This window comes from Erythranthe guttata, chromosome 13 (genome assembly GCF_056151865.1).
Source record: "Erythranthe guttata isolate IM_541 chromosome 13, IM_541, whole genome shotgun sequence".
Lineage (NCBI taxonomy): Eukaryota > Viridiplantae > Streptophyta > Magnoliopsida > Lamiales > Phrymaceae > Erythranthe > Erythranthe guttata.
In genome coordinates, this window is record NC_142545.1 from 8,244,609 (window position 1) to 8,250,627 (window position 6,019).

At 32.2% G+C, this 6,019-nt stretch overlaps 1 long non-coding RNA gene across 1 annotated transcript; it reads right to left on the reverse strand.

Moving 5' to 3' along the window:
* Nucleotides 1-392: 392 nt before the first annotated feature.
* Nucleotides 393-3,427, reverse strand: LOC148765820 (uncharacterized). Its single transcript, XR_016029324.1, has 2 exons — nucleotides 3,119-3,427; nucleotides 393-593 (listed from the first exon to the last, which is right to left on the reverse strand). It is a non-coding gene; the product is annotated as an uncharacterized LOC148765820 (long non-coding RNA).
* Nucleotides 3,428-6,019: the final 2,592 nt, after the last annotated feature.

Here is a 6,019-nt window from a genome sequence, read left to right on the forward strand (position 1 = left end):
GCTGTAGTACGTATTTTCATGATCTCTTTTGGAATCAAATTTATACCATGTTCGAGTGCGAATTTGGAATTTTGCCATTAGACAGGAATGTAGCCAGCTGAAATAGCTTTCCAATGCCCCTGGAATCAGTTGATTTTGTAGCACCCTCAATGATTTAAAAGAAATTTAAGAAAACACGGACTTTATTAAAAACTTTTGGAACATATTTGAGTTTTGAGAAAAACCACTTTAAAATTTTAGAACCATTTCCCTTTACTTCAAATCTAACCCACAATCGGAAAATAAGATTTTTCATAGAGAGTGTACCATAACATGAACGGGATTTTGAAAATAATCTCCAGGTGGCGGAATAATCCACATAAAACATTACCGGGGTTTAGAAAACACTCGTAGGACAGCGGAAGGAAATAAACTTTATTTAAGATACCCCCGTTTAATAGACCGGGTTCCAATCAGTGTACAAAATAAAATTATACTATGTGATTAGTTTTTGGTAAAACGTTGCGTTGAAAATACGGGTAAAATGATCTAGGCACCAAAGCTCGTGATTCCTCGAACTCCTCTCCGCCGGCCTCCTACATAGCTTGGAGAACCTGAAAAGATAATTTGCATAAAAGCATGAGCCCAAACATTGGCTCAGTAAGGACATTAGTCTTAGTTTGACGAACTCACGCCTCTCTCAACGTGTCACTCACGATCTATGGGAATCCTAAAGTCCCTGTCTATGTTCTCTTTTGGCTAAGGCTTTTATGTCGTAACTGTATTATATTATTTCTTCAACGTGAATCACAAAATATAATCACGCCACAAATAATTAAACATATAACTTCACATATGAGCACATAATAAAAAGTATGGTTTTGCTATGAAAGCCATTTGAAATGCACTTTGAAATCATGTCGGGATTCGTTTTCCTTTAGAAATCATTTCTTAGTTCATTTTGGAACTCATCTTGGACAAAATATACCTTCCAACGAAGTTCCCCTTTTTAGATCGAAAACCCCATTTTAAAACTCTTTTTAAAACCATTTTTCTTTCAAAATCTTTCGTATGCAAGTATGCACTTGTTGGGATCCCTAACGTAAGCATCGGCAATAGACGTTTATATGCTGAGCCCGGTCATTCGGTGGGAGCTAACCACCCTATAGTTCTATAGTAACTGTTGTTGGGATACCGGCCCCCCGTATCCCGTGTCTATTCAACCGTAGCGACGTTACAATTTTGACTTTTCTATAGTAGACCATGCAATACCAATTAATGACTCGATGAATGCACGAAAGTCAAAGATCTTAATAGCAACACGATAATAATTCCAATTATATCATTCACGTAATTCGAAGGAATTAAATCACATAATTCGGAAGTAATTTCCGAGGCTATAGTAAGCACATAGAGATCAAACATTAGTAATAAAGAACACATATACTTGTACACGTATACACACATAGGCACTCATACGTATTTATATACTTATACATATACGTATACACTCTAATTTATAACTACGGGTTATAAGTTTCCTCAACCCGAAGGGAGTACGCTAATAACATCATAGGTCTAAACTGTCGATATACATATAAATATACTTATATATATACATACTTATACTTCATAAGAGTAAAACACATTATTCAAATAATCATCATGAAATTCAATATTTCACATAATACCTATTCGAAGGACTATAGAAAATCAAATCTAGTATAAGTACTAGAACATAGAAAGTCTCAAGAACAACTTATAGTTCTAAATATACTAGTCTTTGTATCTTACTTATAACTACTCTAATAATGGCTCTCTAGATGTAACATCATAATCTATATTACCATATTAAGTCATGTCTCAAGAGTTTAAATCATGCTCTAATTCAAAGAAATTCGTTTTTAGGAAAATCCGACAGTTTTGACACCTTAATTTTGAAAACACATTTCTCTTAAACCATGACTACAACAATTCTGAAACTTTAACCATATACTCCTGTATGAGTGAAAAACACCCATTTAAAACAGTTTTCCAAAATAACTAGTAGACGAAGAGAAATGAGTAAAACAGTGCAGTAGTGTGGTCACACTTTCAGAAACAGAACCAACCAATTTAAAAATACCCAATAAATCACCCTTTTGTTAAAACACTGTAAAACATTGCAGAAAACTGGTTTTATAAGGTATAATTATATTCCAAGTGGAATCAAGGAAATCAAACCAGGAAAACATCGATTTTAAAAGCAAATTCTCAGCTGACTCAAAAGCTGTGCAGGTTTAGTAAATAATTCATATCTTAATCATCTGAAATCCGATTGATGATTAAAATATATCAAATTAAAGAGAAGAAAAAGATCTAGTTACCCATGAAATTTCGTGATTTAAGGAAAACAGGGCATCTGTGAAACATGCAGTAAACTCCGAGACTGAAAACCTGAAAATTCATTAGTGATCTATATCTACATCTTTGATAAAAACAGATCTGGCAGTTTAGGCACTATAACTTCAGAAATTGATATCTCCTAAACCGTTGATCCAAACCTGATGTAATTTGGAAAGAATGTTCATATCTAAGTCTTGTTTATAGGGTTAAAACAGTTTACGATGAAATATATCTGTGTAAGAGATATAATCGATTTAGTGCAGTAACACAAGCAGAATTTCAGAACAGATCCACTAACTTTAAAAATACCAATTAATTCATACCTTTACTTAAACACTACCAAATTTTGTGAAAAGTCAGTTTTATAAGATGATAATCATATTCAAGTGGAATCAACTCAATAAGATTAGTATAAAACGCTATTTAACACATAATTCGTGGATGACTCCGAAACTGTGCAGATTCAGAAAACGATTCATAACTTACTCAATATAAATCCGATTTATGCATAATTTATATCAACATGAAGCTAACCGAAAGATCTAGATTACCACCAAATTTAATAATTTTATCTTAGGGATTACCCGATGAGACATGCAATACATCAGTAGCTACGAAACTTAAATTCAACTAGTGTTCATCAAGAACTTTATCTTCTAAAGCTCAAAATTAAAACCTCAAACATAAAATTCATTAAAACACATATAATTTATATTAATTAGGTTATTATTTCAGTAAAGACCAAGGTCCTTACCCAAGAGCAAGAAATCGAAGATGGAGGAGTAAGAAAACCAAAGGCTCGGTGGATTTTCGGCGGGTTTGGCTTGGATGTTCTTGGATGGCTTTGGGGCTGAGTTTGAAGGATGTGAAGGGCTGTTTCTTGAAGATTTTTAGCAGAATTGAAGAAGATGGAGTTTCTCTTGGAGAGGAATTGAAAAGAGGAAGGAGAGAGGGGCTTTGATGGGGTGATGGAAGAAGAGAATTCTTCTTTGGGGCTGTTTTTGGTCGATGTAGAGGGAGAGGAGAGGGAGAGGAGAGGGCCTTTTGGCTGATGTTTTGGTGTGAAGAGAATGTGAAGGGGAGGGGTTTATTTATAGGGGAGATGAGGCCTTATTTGCAATATAAAAGACATTGGGGTTCTATTAGCAATTTGGGAGAACATACCTTGGGGGCTTCTTAGCAATATAGAAGAGAAGAGGGGAGTCCTTAGTAATTAATAAACTTAGGGAAATAATTCACTTTCCCTTACACACAACACACGGCCAATACACACACACTAAAACATATAATTCCTATAAATTAAATAGGATACCAATTAAACTATAAATAAAACTAATTTCACATCATCTCAATCCTAGATTAATTATCAATTAAAGCACATCATTAAAATCCATGGACTAAAGCACATAATTCATTTAATCATATAATAATAATCATTATAAACATTTGAGCAAGCAACCACATTATAACCTCTTGTAATCATCAATATTATAAACACTTATGAAGCACTTAATCAGATAATTACTAATCATAGATTAGATTAATTAAACAATGGGCGCATATAAATTATTTAATTCAATTAAGATGCATAATACATTATAATTCACCTAATTCATGTAAATAGAATAACATGGTCACATACATTACTTAAAGTCATGCAAACATTTCGAATACATACAATTATTAATTAATTCATGAATTGCATATAATATATTCTATGCATTATGAAAATGCGGGGTGTTACAATCTTCCCCCCTTAAATAAATTTTGTCCTCAAAATATGAAAAATTCCCCGTAAAAGATGATGATATCAAGTTACGAAATAACGATTATTGAATAGGGGGGTTAACAGATAATTTGAAAAACGTCTTCTTACCTTTTCAAAAGTTCGCCTTGATTCCTGAAAGTAAATACGAACATGCTTCTTGTAAAAATTTCGGTAAGAGTTTTGGCATGACTATGATAGCTTTAGGAAAATAGAAATCGAGTCGTGTTGAAAATTTCAATTTTCATAAAAACAAAACCCAATTTTAAAATATTTTAAAAATCTCTCTTACCTTCTTTTGAAATGTTTTGAACCCCTCTGGGCCGTATGATATGAATGCATTGTATGATATGCAACACTGATCTTATCTAGTCCTTATATGCACATAAGGTTTACATGAGCAACTAGTATCATAAACTCATAAACACCTAACATGCAAGACATGATATACATAATACACTTTAAGCAAATAAATCCATTCATACTACGAACTAAAACAAGTTCTCAACCAGTTAGTTGTAAATTTGTAGATAATCACATATATTTGCACAGACATAAATCAGAAAATAAATTCACTGCCAACTTCAAAGTTATACATTTCTAGAAATCTTACATCATATAAACCAAACGTTTGCATGCATTTTTTAAAATATACAAATAAAATTTAGTACACTTTGCATGTATTTCGTGAATGCGCCACCAATAATGCATAAGTTTCACACAAGATACATATCACCAACTTCAATGCATAGCGCCACATATAGTCTAATAGATTCTACCAAAATTCTTAGGTGTAAACTACAATGTAGAATGCATAAACATGATTCATGTAGTATGAACTTAACTTTCAAACTTTGAACCGAAATTTTTTCTATAATACGGCTTTCAGAAGAATAATTCTATTCCGGATTTCAAAACATGCATATTCATTAAAATTAAACCTTTTTAAAGTCCATTTTAGAATCTTTCTAAATCCAAATATTATTAAGCACTCATGTGTTCTAGGAAAAATCAAACTTTCGAAAATCATTCTTTGAAAAATAATTTCTACAAGCAACACATCTATAGAGTCAATCAAAGTGATTTACATGCAAGTAAATAATTTCATTATGATGCACGCAATAATTCACTTAAGTATGTGGCATGTGACCCAAATATATCATATAGAGCGTGAAACCTACCACTAATGAACACATTATCATAAAATCCAATGCCAATTCACAAAGTCCCAAATTAAGTCGGGTATTATCCTACCGTTAACTTCGAATATTCGAATTTCGAAAATCCAAGTATCGCACATAGTTCACATAATTTCACATAGTCAAAATAACAAATATCAAAATCTAAAGGCAACTAGCTCAATTATATTCTATAGACACCTAGTTTGGTCCAAATTGTCAATTACATGCATCGATAGGAATCTCCGAAAATAATTTAGTCACAAATATGCAATTATCAAGAAATCTGAACGTCATAAATGCAAATAGCATACACATATGCATACAGAGGTATGAGATTAATTAATCCACACACGTAGAAAAATCATGAAATTCATATATATGAATTTATATTGCACATGTACTTAATTTGTTAACAAAAGTCGATCATACTTTGTCACATAAACTACCATACATGTCACATAATATTAATAGCACACTTAGTCAATTATTTCAGGAAATCGAACATGTAAGAATCGAGCACATAGATTACTTAGGGAGTTGAGTATATGATTAGAATCTACCGAGAAAACTACAGAACATCACATTATTCTCTGGTAACCTACTCACATAATTTTCGAATTGTAAAGTAATTTCACATAACATTTAAACTTCGTCATATCTTAATATCACAATCACATTGTTCAAGCAATCAAGAATTGGCTACCTCAAC